The 14474-nt window shown below is 42.0% G+C and overlaps 1 protein-coding gene across 1 annotated transcript in view; it reads right to left on the bottom strand.

Moving 5' to 3' along the window:
• The window catches only part of THSD4 (thrombospondin type 1 domain containing 4), a 209720-nt gene extending 203221 nt beyond the window's left edge, over positions 1–6499 (bottom strand). Inside the window, exon 1 of the mRNA XM_056499785.1 lies at positions 6340–6499. The gene's annotated coding sequence lies outside the window, so the exon portion shown is untranslated. The remainder of the gene's footprint in view (positions 1–6339) is intronic.
• Positions 6500–14474: the final 7975 nt, after the last annotated feature.

Raw genomic sequence — 14474 nt, 5'->3', positions numbered from 1 at the left:
ATAGGGTGATGAATTTGCCAGCAACAAATACAGGCAGAAGGCACAGCTTTATGACAACTGATTCATTATAGCAGCATTGTGAGTGCCTAAGTAATAAATCTGAACCTGATCCTGCAACACTGTAAACATTCCTATGGGACGAAACAAAAGTACTCCAATTGCCTAAATCTGAGCAAATCTCTGAACTGGAGAGGGGCAGTAAGAAAGAAGGAGAAAAAAGAGACAATCTTTTTGGTGTGCAATATGTATTACTGAGTACAAGATATGCCTGAAGAAGAAAAGGAGAATAAGAAATTACATTTTTAAAGGCTGCTAATCACTACAAAATAATCAAAACTGACATCCTGCTTTAACCCCTGTGTTTTAACACATGAACAGCATTTCCTGGGCCAACAAAACTAAACAATGCTAACAGTTAATGGTTAACCCACTCTATTCTTTTAAATTCTTATTCATATGCTGGTATAGTAAAGTGCTTCAATTCCACATAGAGCCCCTGCAAATCTGCAAGGAGGCTTGCCCACTATTCCCCAGTCACTTCCCCAGTGAATGCAGCTCCTCAGAACTTCAAGAAAATGAGACAGAGCTTTCATTTCTGCCAGATTAAGTAATTGCATCCATTCCATACAATTTATCACTCTTTTGGGCAGCTTGTGTCATGGGATGACATTTTATTGTTATTATGCAGGGTGGGATTGGACAGGCTCTTGCTTCTCTTTGCCAATCTGATAAGCAAAAATATTTCCTTTTTTTTTTTTTTAACTTTCGTAGAAACTACATGTTTTAGATAAAAATAACCAAACAAAAATACAAGTATAATGCACAGCTAACTAATGATTTGATGTTACCAAGTCAGGACTAGCAAGCACCTTTACCATGGAAAAAAATCCGGGATATCTGAATACTTTCCAAATCAACATTTACTCTCAGATTAGTGTAACAGTTTTGCTGAATTTGCCATTTAAAGATAGGTTTGTCCTTCCATGCACTTCTCTGCAGCTAATCCAAAGGGAGTATCAGGGGAATCCGCCTGATTCAGGATTACAGATTTTAGTCATACAATATTCAAGTATCCAAGTGATGTTTTTCTCCTGGGGGAATAGTATCCATGCTCACATGTATCCAAGTGCTGACCCAGCAAGGCCAAGCACAACAGATGTTTTTCACCAAGAAGCAGGTTTCATGAAGAAGGGCTTTTAAAAAGGGCTTCTTTATCCATCCTTTTCCCAAAACCAGAGCAAAGAAAACACACTCCAACTCGGATATCATGACTCACATAGAAGGGAGCAAGCAGGAAACCACAGTACTTCTATCAGCATTACAGACAGCATCCTCAGCTCCCAACAAAACACTTCACTTTGGGAAGCCTTCTCCTCCTGCTCTCTTATCTCACCAGGCTGTGCAGTCCTAAAGGACAGACCTCACCCCACCTCTTGGGCAAGCCAAGTCCAAGGTGTCACATCAGCCCTGCTTGACCATCAACAGAGACAAACTGGGAGATTATGCTCACTACCAGGTTTCTCTGCTAAACTTCATTTTGATACAAGAAAAGGTCAATACAACCCAGTTAAAGATAAAGAAAGTTCAAAAGTTCAAAGTTCAGAAATTGGAACTTCTGTTGTCACATCAGTTATCTCTTGGATTTACTAAAAGGGACTATTCTTTTATTAATGTTAGTATTTTAAGAAGCTTGGGTTTAGGAAAAAAGCTCAAGTAAGTGAAGTTAAATCAACAAAAATAATATTCAAAAAAGGGTAGTTTTCTGTATTTCTCTCTACACTTAATCACATATGGCTATATATAACTCATAAGTTTATAGCAGTCTTTTAGGAAGGGGAATAAAGGATCCCAGTTACAAACAAGTGCCTCCTCTGCAAAGGGATGAATTTTATCTACCAAGTCCTATAAGTTAAATATTTTTTTGGTACCCAGAGAGTCTTCCAAAGGCTTTAGTTCCTGGAATCAACTATACAACAAGTATAAGTTGTTAAGTTAAAGAACAAGTTACTAATGCTTGTACTGTCAAGGAAAACACTGGAAACTCATGGCTGAAACCAGTGGTCTTGCTTTCCAAGGACAAGAGCACATCATGTAGGAGTGGCCTGATCTGAAAGACACTGAATTTGTTGATAACCTTTTCTTGACTTCACTGGCTCTTAGACCAGAGCTTTAAATAAAAGAGATAGTGGCTCTTGCATTAACTGAGAAAAAAAAATTTACAGAACTGATGGAAAAAGTAAATTTTTTTAAATAATTTTTTCCATATAAGGAGCCTAGAATCTTCCTGTGAAGGGAAATTCCAAAACCAGGACCAAAATAAATACTGAAGTGGGATGCCAAGTAGTAGCAGCAGCACAGGACTGATGTGAAATAGCCAACAAGCAAGACCTTAAGCTGTGATTTAGAGTAACACAGTAATAAACCTATGAAGCACATACTATATAATTTGAGTTAATTCACATACAATAAATAGCTTTTATTCAAATTACTTTTTTTTTAGCATCTTTGCATGTAAACTATCTTCAGGAAACTGAACAGTTGACCAACATCCTGTAATTATCATACCTAGTTCAGAGATAAAGGAGCAAGTTCAGAGATAAAGCAAGATGCCAGTGGCCTCGCTGAGCAGCACAGAGCAGCCAATGGGAGTGCTGAAAGCAGAAGCCCACATTCCAGGAACTCACACATCCCTCACCTCAGCAGCCCACCAGGCTACTTGCCCTCACAAGCACTGGACTGAGATCTTATCTGCATTTCTAGTGCAAGGACAGCTTCTGTGGAGAAGCCCCACATGTAATACTTGGTACCACCATTTAAGAAATATGTAACAGATGTCTGTACATGGTGTTGACAAGTGCTGACTGTTTAACAGCAACCAAAATTATGAATGCTGACCCATCTCTGGGAATGCCATAACCCTGCAGGGGTTACACAAATTTGATGTGTGACATGACACTCAAGTCCCCTAGAGAAAAGTGGGTGGGACAGAACATTCCAGGAGGAGAAAACTGAGTTGGTTTTAAATTACAGAATTTGAATCTGTTATTGTCATTAAGACAAAGAACAAGAATTAACAAAAAATAATCAGGCAACACTAAAGCACACGGTCTCAGCTCTGCTTCCTCTATACAGAGTAAGATATGAGGCAAAATCAAGTCCATCAGATCATTCCTGTTAATCAATCTTTTTTTTAATATCTGCTTAACATCTCTCTAATTAATCTTCCAAATGAAGTACTAAACCATGCATTCTTCCTAAAAATCTAATATACATTAACATAATTATCTAGTGTAAAGTATTAACTATCCTGAACAAAAATGAAGCTATTGCAATGCAAAACACTGTTACTTACCCTACTAACAAGGCAACCATGTTCATTGGTCACATATTGAACCACATATATTCATAACTTAATTAGCTTTACAATTACCCAAGTCATAGTCCAAACGGCATTTAGATCAGGTAGAGCTGCTGTCTGAAAACAAAAGAACTAATAACTGAACTGTATATGTGCCTACTCAAGGGAACAAGACCTGTCACAGAATCTGCTCTTCAGCCAGTACTGTCACCACAGGAAGCACTTCACAATTAAGAGCTACAAAATGCTTTTCCTATCAACTTTGTGGTAAAAGGGCTATTATGAAGGTCTAAACTCTTTAAGAAGTTGGTTTGACACAGTAAGTTTTACTTTACTTTTTTCCTACTTGCAAAAAATAACAACCTTCCAAACCTGAAGCTTGTTATGATAATACAACACTACAGGGGACACAGCCAAAATTGCTTATGCATGGTTGACTTTGGAGCTCCTTGGGTTTTTTAAGTGCTTAACCACCAAACCTTTCTTCTCTTGTACAGAATTTAAAGCCCACAGAAGTGTCTGCAATGACTACACTTCAGTGTAGATGATAAACCTGATTTTCGAAGTAAAAAAGAAAATCCCAAGTACCACTAAGTGTCTGACCAGCACTTCACCTCTGTTTTTACTACAACTGCCACTGTGAACTGTCTAAATATCACACATATCATGTCACATCACAGAGAACTGAGACTGCAGTGTGGACATCCAGTTTTTCTGCTGTCACTGTCTGCACAGAACCTCACACGGAGGCCAATATGAGTCTTCAAGATGATCCTGCTTTCTTGTTTTGTTTTCAGCCTTCCTTTAATGCACATTTGTAACACAGTTACTCAGTTTGTTCTACAGCAAAACCAAAAATTTTGTACTGAGATCATAAAATCCATTACTGCCTGGGAGCAACCTAATTAATTTTCTACAATTAAACCTGCTGGGGCTCTGAAGGAGCCTGCTGTATGAAATGCAGAAAGACAGAAATCTTGCACCATACAACACCTCTAAGTGTTTCTGAGAGTAAGTCAGGAATCAAATTGTTTATTCAATTACAATGGAGCTTTTTCAGATTAAAATCATTATCAGCAAGACCTGGGGTTAGCCTTGCTCCTAGATAAAACCTGGTAAGTTATGTTCAGGGCAAAATTTTTATAAATAATCCTTATTTCCTACCTATACTCACTTCGAAGGACTCCCTATGACAATCCACACCAGATGGCCTCACATTTCTAACTTGGCTAAAAATGCTTACATTGCAGCACTTTCTTGTTGAAAGGCCGTCTCTCCTCCTAGTCTACTTAACTCCATTCTCCTACTAAATTCTCTAGAAATGGAGTTCCCTGGTGATGGAAAAGAAAGCATCAAGACTTACAGGTGTCTAATGAATTTCAGCAGTATCCAGTTTCATTTTAAACCCCTATTGATACTGAATAGGTGAAAATCACATCAGCCAGTAGATTACTACTAAGTTTGCACCAGAAAGAAGTCCAAGTTGGCAAACTACAGCTTGGTAGATCAACTTTCTAAGAGTACATTGGCAGTTCCACAAACAGCAATAAACAGACAGATTTGGGCTATTTCCAGTTCCTGCTCTTGCCACAGAAGACAGGAAAAATATGCCCAGCAGACTGACAGAATATTAAGAGCTCATCAGGCAACTGTTTAATCCATAGCCTTATACCCATGTATTGAACTACTAACCACTAGTGCCTTAGACAGTGGTTTCTGATTAAAAAAATAAGTCACATTGATTTATCAACAGGTGACACATCGAGTTACAAATACTTCTGTTACTTTTGAGGGCTATTCAGGATATTGATGCACCAAATTATCTGTCATCTCTGCTAGCAGACATCATCATGCCCTTATATAACACTGTTATATTGAAATCTTGCATATAGATCAGTTTTGCTCATCCCTCGATTAAAAAAAAATATGAAAAGAAAGATAAAAGACAGAAAAGAGAAATTACACTAGCAAGAGACAGAGAATAAAGGTGACTAAAAAGCTAAGAACTTTTTAACCTGAAATAAATAGCTGAGGAAGACAGATAATGAAAGAACACAGCTCTGAAACAGCACAGAGATAGTGAGCAAAAACCAAGCAATATTAATTTTATAAGGTCCATATAGTATCAGGCACAAAAATTAAAAGAAGCAAAAGATAGTCGTGTTTCCACACAACATAGTAACCTGTGGAACACCCTGCTGTCAGCCTCTCTAAACTGTTCATGTATCTAGAATCTGGGAAAAAAAAAAATTATTTGGATGAATTAATGTCAAGTGTGTCAAGAGCTACAAAACACACACGTGTGGACATACCGACAGTTGCGAAAATGTAAAGCCACAGCTGGAGAAGAAAAGGTATTTCAAGATTCTCCTCTATAGCACATATAGCCTGACAACTGAGCACAAGCAGCTCAAGTGTTGGTAGAATTAAGAGAGAGATAGTAACAAAGCCAGAGGCAGGAAAGCGTGAAGAGAAAACACCGAACGCCAAACACGGTTCATGCTCTGCACGCTGTGCTTAGTTAGTCCAAAAGATCTGGCCCGAAGCAAGAACAATTGCAACACGCATTCTCCCTGAGGCGAGCTATCCGCTTCTTTCCCTCTCCCGTAGAAACTGCTGGATTCGGCTCAGGCTACGTGCAGCCACGGCTTGTGGTGGGACACCGAGGCAAAACGAAGCAGCTCCTTACGCTGCCTCTGGATGCAGCTCCTGGAAACCAAGCGTGCGAGGAGAGCAGCTTTGAAATGGCTACTTACACAGCCAAAACACGCGGCGCAAGAGTCCCGCGGAGCGGAGCGGAGCAGAGCCGAAGGCGCTCCCGCAGCCCGGGCAGAGCGAGAGCCCGCGGGCCGCGGCTCCGGGCGCACCCCGGCGCGGAGCAGCCCCCAGCGCGGCCCTGGGCTCCGCCGCGGCACTGCCCGCGCCCCCGCACGGCGCCCGCCGCCCACCTGGCGCGCCCCCGCTCCCGGGCCCGGCCTCACCGCTCCGCGCCGGCGTCCCGTCCGGGCGCCCCGCGACCAGGCGCTCTCGGGGGCGAGAGGGCTGAGAGCCGCGCGGCCCCCGGCGCATGGGAGGCGGCGCGCCCTCGGCCGGGAATGCCGGAGCCCCGCAGGACCCGAGCAGGTTCCCGGCGGCTCCGGGGCTCAGGCACAGCCTCTCCCCTCTCCCCTCGCTCCCGCCCGCCGCCCGCGCAGGAGCCGCGCGCCGGCTGCTGCCACCTGCCGGCCGCCCCGCCAGCCCGCGCTCCCTCCCTCCTTCCCTCCTTCCCCCGGCGGGCCGGCGGTGTCCCGCGGGGAAGCCTGCGAGGCGGGGGCGCAGAGCACCGCACCGTCCAGCGCCGCCGCTGCGCGGACGGTGCGGGGTGCGAGGGACCTGCCGGCCGGGCTGCCCGCGGATCCCCCGCCGCCCGGGAGCGCAGGTGCCCACCCGTGGGCAGCCCCGCGCGGTGGGAGCGGAGCGCTGCCCCGCGCCGGCCGCGCAGCCTCCTCTGCAGGAGCGGCCGGGCAGGTGCGAACGCAGCCGTTCTGCGCGGCCGGAGCCGGCTAATGGGAACATTGCACTCCAGCCTTTTTCGGTTCTCCCAGCCCTTCGCTCTTGGAGACGAGGGCACTATGGCACCCCATACTGCTGCCCTCGGACGCTACAAGAAAACGCGAAAGACAACTGTCATCCCCCAACTCACTGTCTGGGTGAAAGACCATCAGCTTCCAGAAAAAATACTGACATCTAGAAAGTAATACGTGCTTCTGACAGTGTTTGCCTAAACGTCGGAGATCTGAAACTGAGCCAGTAACAGTGATACGCTGGCACTGTGAAAAGCACACCACCGATAAGCAACCATGAGGAGGATCTATATTCTCTCAGTAACTTTTGAGTTAGTGTCTGAGGAAAATGCCTGGAATTGTGTCTCCATTCCTGCTTTATATTAACTGTACTGCACCTAAGATCCTTAAGGGCATTTTCACTGAAAGAGCAATAAAGTGTCCAGCATGAGCTCTAAACCTTAGAACCAGATAGTCACTGGCAACAGTTCATTGCAACATTTAGTTTTATGCTTTAAAAAAGCCACAAAATTATTATTATTATGCTGGAACTGGCCCAGCCAGGTGAATGTATTTATTTTAAAGCACAGCAAAACAGGTTGTTTTTTCTTGCCAACATTTTAGGCTTCATTACACTTGAACCCAGACAAAAAAAGTAAAAGATGATGTGTTGACTGTGCTATTCATTGCACAAAAACAACGTTCTCCAATCACAAGTTCATATATAGATATAGGCTCTAAGCAAAAGATCCACTGCAGAAAACACACGTTTTTTTCCTGTGTGTTCACCAGGCAATTGCCACAGCACAGTACTCCCAATCAGTTTCAGATGCCTTGTAGGCATCATGGCAGATCTTGGCTGCAAAAAGACAGCTGTACACAGCTGTATGGTAGCGATTTCTCACATGCAAATAAAAGCTGCATTATAACACTTACGAGAAGGGTAGCTATGCTACCTCCAAGAGGTCTCATTTGTAGGAAGAAAATGGGTTTGGAAAAAACAGATGTAACCTAGAAAGAATTCTGCCAGTCTCTCCTGAGTTTTGAGGTGGTTTGTTATCAGGCAGAGCTTTACCGGTGCTTCAGAACCTAGACTGAAGCCTGTTTGGCCATGGTAGACAATCTCAGGAAGCAAATGCTGTGCTGCACTGACTATGATCTAATGAAGTACATAAATAAGTGACTAATTGCTAAGCCAGGTAGCATGTGAGCAAGACTAGCTCTGGCATGTTACAGTATTTTAGTTCTAATCTCTGCCCAGAGTACACATTCTATTTCACTTACTCTGCCAATTGCGTGACTACTGTTTGCTTCGGGGAGAGACACAACTGCAGCCAGATGGACTACAGACAGCAGCTCTTTTCAAGAGCAAAGACCTAAGTACTAAGGTATTAATTAATTAGTTACTGTACTTAGTTTGCATGATAGGAATGCTCTGCTTGAGACAGTTCCTAACTCTTAATATTGGGGAAAGATTACTTAACCTGTGCCAGTCTGAAAATTAGCCAGCAAATTTTATCAGCCCTCAGGGAGGAAGACTTGCTCTAAATTAAGGGCAGCTGAACAGCATTAGCCTCCACTCTGGAGGTGCCAAAGGCTGTTCAACTGGGCACAGCCAGCATCAGAAGAATACATTAAAGCAGAGACCACGAGGAGGCCTTTTGAAAAGCCAAGGAACATACACTTATTACTGTTTTCCCTCCTTGTATCTTTTGCTGCCTTTCCTTTCATTTCCCTAACTTCGCTCTTGCTTGCTATTTGAGTTTTGGAGTGATGGCTCCCTCCCAAGAGCTAATGCAGAGTCCCGTCTGTCATCCCAGCACCTCCTCCTCCCCTTGCTGCTGCTGAACTGCTCAGAACATGGTGCATCGTGTTTTCCCAGCAGGGCAGGAGGAAGTTGTCCTGCTGCTGAGGGGGCGAGGAGCAATCCTTCCCATACCTTATCTGTGCAGCAGACAGCTGACACTCAGTTTGTTCTGAACAACTGCAGAGTTATTAGCCCCCTCATTGTACTGCAATGTTATCTGAGATCTTTCATGGTCTCACTTAACAAACGTGACTATCTGATGAAAACCACCCAGGCTTAACTTATGTTATTTGTAAATAACTCCAGTTATTTGGTGCTTTCTTGTAAGAAATGGACATCAAGAGGAATGTGAAATGGCATCATTCTTTTAAATAGAGAGCAAAACATAAATGTTTGAAAGAAAGCAGCATTCACTAGGAGATTAAATGCAATTACAGTAACTCACAAAGGAAATGATTGTTTAAAGCATTAATTTGCTAGCAAAAGATGCTGAAGAAAATACTGCTTATGAGGGAATTCATCAAGCAAATAGAGATCTGAGTGTAGAACAGGAATCATAGAATCATTAAGGTTGGAAAATACCTCTAAGATCATCAACTCCCAACTGTAAACCCACCACTGCCAAGCCCACCACTGAACTATTCATCAGAGTGCCACATCTACACAGAGCCACATGAATTAACACTCTTGATCATCTCTTCAGCATATGGTGATTCAGTCACAACTTGTCTCCTTGAGTGAGGGCAGGGATAGTCACCAGCACCACTCACCCAGCAAGTTGCAAAAATTCCCCTTTGAGATGCAAGGGGCACTGAGGTATTTTTACTTACAAAGTTGAAAGACTTCTCTGCCCATGAGCCAGTTCTTTGGCTAGCTGCCTCAGTGAAAGAGGAGGAATCTATTTCAATTAGTTTCATTAAAATTCTTTGTGTTACGGCAGCTTGGGAACAAGACATTAGTGCTACTTCAAAAATTCAGACAAGGGTACAGCATAAAATGATAAGACTGGCAACAGACGAGAGAGTAAAGAGCAGTGTAGGACTAAACTGCTGCTTGATGGTCACAAAGAACTATTTCACACTAACAGTGGGAATGAAAGTGTGTGAAAATCCCATTGGGATAAGGAAAGAGAGAATCTGAGAAAGAAGATTAGATTGTGGTACAGTAGGAAGATAGAGTTTCCCTCCCTTGAATTGTTTCAGCCACTTATTATTTGTTTCAATACTTCTCTGTGAGCCACTAATTGTCGCAGTGGGATCTTTCTGCTTCATTTCCTTCTCTTTATGAGAGCAGGCATCAACACTGCAAAGAGTTAGAAATCTGCAGCCTAGTATACAGAAGACAATGTCCAATTTGCAACATGTCCAGCATAGGTCAGTGGCACAGTTAAGCTTTGGAAAGTGCATTTTATACAAGCATTAAAGATCTTTGGGAAAAAATATCACTATTGCAAAACCCAAAAACAAACAGAAAAAAAAGAAAGACAGTAGATTTACAAGTTTTCTCTTCACCCCTTGATCTGTTACTTTTTAAGCAAGAGTACTTAGTAGAAAGAGTACATGTCACCAAAGGAAAATACTAGTAGCTAACTCAGTTGCAGCTTAGGTATCCTGCAGCAGTGTTTTGTAGCTTACACTCAAACTGTGTTCAGAAAAGCTTGGTTTATGTCCTCATCCATGCCTTTCCCCAGTACTAGATCAACAGTTCCTGTCAGATCCTTGCCTAAGAACAGCAGAGATGCATAAAAGTTCTTGAATTAATAAGTCATATTACAGAATAGGAGAACATGCCTGTTTTAATCTTGTTGTGCTTTGCATTTGAGGGCAAGTTCCAGGAATGACAATTCCTTGGTACCTGCAGCTGCTCTGGTCTCTGGTACCACTGCCTCCTTCTTAAGGAAAACTTCACAACAGCACAGCAGGACAAGTTGACTTTCTAGCCAAATGAAAGAAGGACTTGCCCCTCCCTCCTCCATACCAGGTATTTCTCTGTGGTCACACTGAAGGACTCCTCCATATTCTGGATGAGCACCAACCAGCTCATGTACAACTACACAGACCACATCCTTTGCTCAGCAGTTGTCTTGATGTGGACATACTCTTTACTTTCTTCCATTGCCTTTTTCTAATCACCTTCTTTAGTCCTTTACAGCTAGTATTATGAAACATATGTCAAATAACCTGTCTACACGTTTCCTGCTTAAGCCTTCCTTTTAAAACACATTCACAGCAGAAAATATGAGAGAAAGAGAAGAAGATTACATAGATTTAGGTGAAGCAAAAATAGACATTTACACAAACATGAGGGTCATTTAACTGTGTGATCTTTTTAGCTTGCTTCTTATCTTTACTATCTAATAGCAAGACTGGAGACCTACAGCACACACATCATCTGCTGTTTTACATTTATTTTCCTTTGGTGTTTCTCAACTGTATAATTTAAACCTTCTTTCTTTTACTGTATCTGTAACTACAACACATTCTAATATTTACAAATGGAGAGTGACTTGGCACAATATTGGGTGCAGTCTCTCTGTCATCAGAGAAGCATTCTTCAAATGGACCTGCCCACTGCAAGAGCTGGGAGATCTGAACTGTTTGTTTAAAACCTAACTTCTTCTGAAAATAGCCATGCACAGCTGTAGGTCTATTAAAAACTGTTAAACAACTGGAGATTTAGACCAAAACATTGGTTAGAACCCTTTTAGGGAACAGCTAGATATGCCATGATAAGTGGGAGCAAAGGCTGCCCAAGGTGTTCAAAAACAAGCAGCCAAAAAGCAAGGTACTGTGCTAGGAAGCAGGCCTTAATCTTGCCATGGAAAAGAGGTAGAAACCTAACTCTTGGAACTTAGAAATCACGGGTTTCAGTATTTTTCACAGGTTAGAAATGCAGATGCTCAACAAATGCACTCACCAACAAACTTTGCCCAAGATATCTTTAATTTCTCTGTATGAAAAGGGATAATTACAAAGACCTATAATTAAGACTGAGTATTCTAGCTGAAAAGCACCTCTGAGACAAAGAATGAGATATGCTGAAGAGTAGCTACAAACACCCAATTCTCTCAAGATGCTCCTACCTCAGTGCTTTATTGACATGAAAGCATTAATACCAGTTCTTGCAGTGCAAACAGATAGTGCTGCCTGCTGCCATGGGCAGATGTGGCCAGAAGCTCCCAGTAAGAATCTCAAAGGCAGGAGAACCAGCTCCATTGAGCACCACAAAAAGGTGGGGGGGGCAAGGGGAAGAACCCACACGCTGCACTCCTTGCTCTGCATCTCCTCTCTCATCACAAATCTGTGCATTGGTCCCCATGCTGGAGCTCTGCAAATGAGCCTTCTAAGCAGTGTGAGAATAACAGGATGATACTGAGGAAAATGTTCTTGAGCATGAGCTTTGACCCTTCCAGGCAGTGAATATGAACCACATGGGCTGGACAAGTCCCTGGCACATTAGCTGCCTTTGTGAGGTTATTTGCTGATTCAGAGGTGTGAAACTCTAAAAAACTGTAGAAGCAATGGCACTGCTTGTGGTACTGAAACAGCATGGATTCCTCCTGGGCTGTTATGACTTCATAAATATTGACTTTGGATAAACCTTCTAACAATATTCTAGTTGAGTTTTTTTATTTTTCTCCTTTTTCCTCCCAAGTGGGTTCCCAGAGCTAATTTACTTAAGGCAACATACATGACACAAGAATAAGCCCTTTGAATAATGATGCAATTGCTTGGTCATGAAATGAAAAAATCTGGATTTTGATTGATACTTGGAATTCATGCTGTTTGTTTGATTTACTCCGGATTCTTTGTCACTTCAATGCTATTCCTGCTAACACATGTCAGAACACTACTGATTATGGGCTGAAATACTGTTTTAAAGGTTTTGTTTTTTTTTAATTTTAGACTTATAAGTTTTCCTTCCCCTTCCATAATAGCAATGCAAATTTAGCCATGATTTTTTTTTCTTCAAGAAATCTCAGCTATAGCTAGCCTCATGCTATGCCTCTTTTTCTTTTCATCTTCAGCAGTAAAAAAAATTACAAAAGCATAATTTATTTCCATGAAATATTTCCTATGCAGTACATTAGAAGTAGGTCCAATATCCCTTAGGAAAGTACTATTATTTTTCACTCTGTGGCATGATTGCAATTGCTTTAGCACACTGCTATACCAGTTGGCAGTCACAACTGTCACCAAATGAGCACCAGCACATATTTCTCCCAGTGTTATACACAGGAAAGCCTTGATCCGGTACAAAAGTGTCAGGATGCTACAGTGAGATAAGTACATGGAGGAAGTGATTGTTTCCTTGCTTTGGAAACTAAATCAGACATTTCTTCTGCTAGAAAACTCTTCAGTGCTAAATGTTCCTATGTGTTAGCCTGAATTCACACATCTTTTATACTCAACAGAGTATAATCAAGAAAATAATGAGAGTAGACTGTAACTACCTCTGAGAAGATAGAAGCTTAAATGTTATTTAAGGCACTAGGCAATTCTCTCCCTTGGCAGTGGCAGGTAGAGCTTGGTAGACTCCAGCAATATTTCCTGGAATGCATGTCAAGTATTAAGATCTTAAGTTTTACTCATTATTTCTTGTCCCTTTACTCCAGTATGCACCACTGCCCCTATATCAGATACACATGCACAGACTGAACTCACACATCTAGCTTGGAATAGAGGTTGTTTCCAGACAGTTTTTCTCTTTACCATTTTACCTTCTTTCCTGATTTACTGGTTCTTGGCTGAACTTAAAATTACCTGAAAACCATTGCCCCTGAGAAAATCTTTACTCAAGTACTTGCTGAAAGTGAAACCTGAGGAACAACATCCAGAGATGCAGACTCGGTGCTATGGCTCTGATCAGACACTTGAAAGCAAGTCATTGGCAGGAACATTCCCATCAGCTTCTTGTCATGCTGTCTGCTGGCAACTCGATGTTAATAGCTTAACATTTGTATCAGCAATCCAATCAGGATATTAATTTGAAGCAGAAGAGAGTTGTTTACCAAAAATAAATAAAAGGCCTATGGATTACCTAAGTACTGAGCTATGAGGTTTGACTCTGTATAGTGAACATGCCTAAATGCTTTTCCCCTGATTCATGGAAACAGTTGGACCACAGGCAACCTGTGTGCTGATCTGCAAGCAAATCTTGTGTCAAAACATTGGTCTGTACTGAAAACATTTCCAATGCATGAAGAGCAGCATGAAAAAAACTATTGTGGTGGCCCCCTCTCCTGTACTTCCTGAAAATTGTTAGATCATCTTTTACTCTCACTGGAGGGTGTGAGCCCTTAGAGAGTAAAGATTTCCATTCTGAACTGAGAAGAATAAAAGTGCAATTGAACCTCAGGTACTGACTGAATTATTAGATTATTAAAGAGAGAGAAAGACAGGACAGTGGAAAATGGATGTGTTTGATTTCCCTTTCTTAAAAAAGAAGGGTTCTTTAGGATGAGGCATTTGCATGCAGCATTTCAGGAGGGGTATGTACAAGCTAGCCTTTTACATAATGGTCATGGACAAGACTATCCAGCTGCTGTGTAACACTTCCTATACCATGAAAGGTCATCTTTAAACCTAAATCCCTAGGAGAAAAATGTGAGCAAGATTTTACCCTGTCTTCAGTAGAAACAGGGAGTCATTCTGGTGCAAGAAACCAAGACATTTTCTATATAACTCAGGAACAATTCCCTCATCTAATAAGCCTAGCCTAAGGTTTGTTCTTGAAAAGTTTACCAGCAGAGTAACCAGATTTGAAT

This window comes from Oenanthe melanoleuca, chromosome 10 (assembly GCF_029582105.1).
Source record: "Oenanthe melanoleuca isolate GR-GAL-2019-014 chromosome 10, OMel1.0, whole genome shotgun sequence".
In the NCBI taxonomy this organism is placed as follows: Eukaryota; Metazoa; Chordata; class Aves; order Passeriformes; family Muscicapidae; genus Oenanthe; species Oenanthe melanoleuca.
This window is presented reverse-complemented; position numbering and strand designations above follow the sequence as displayed.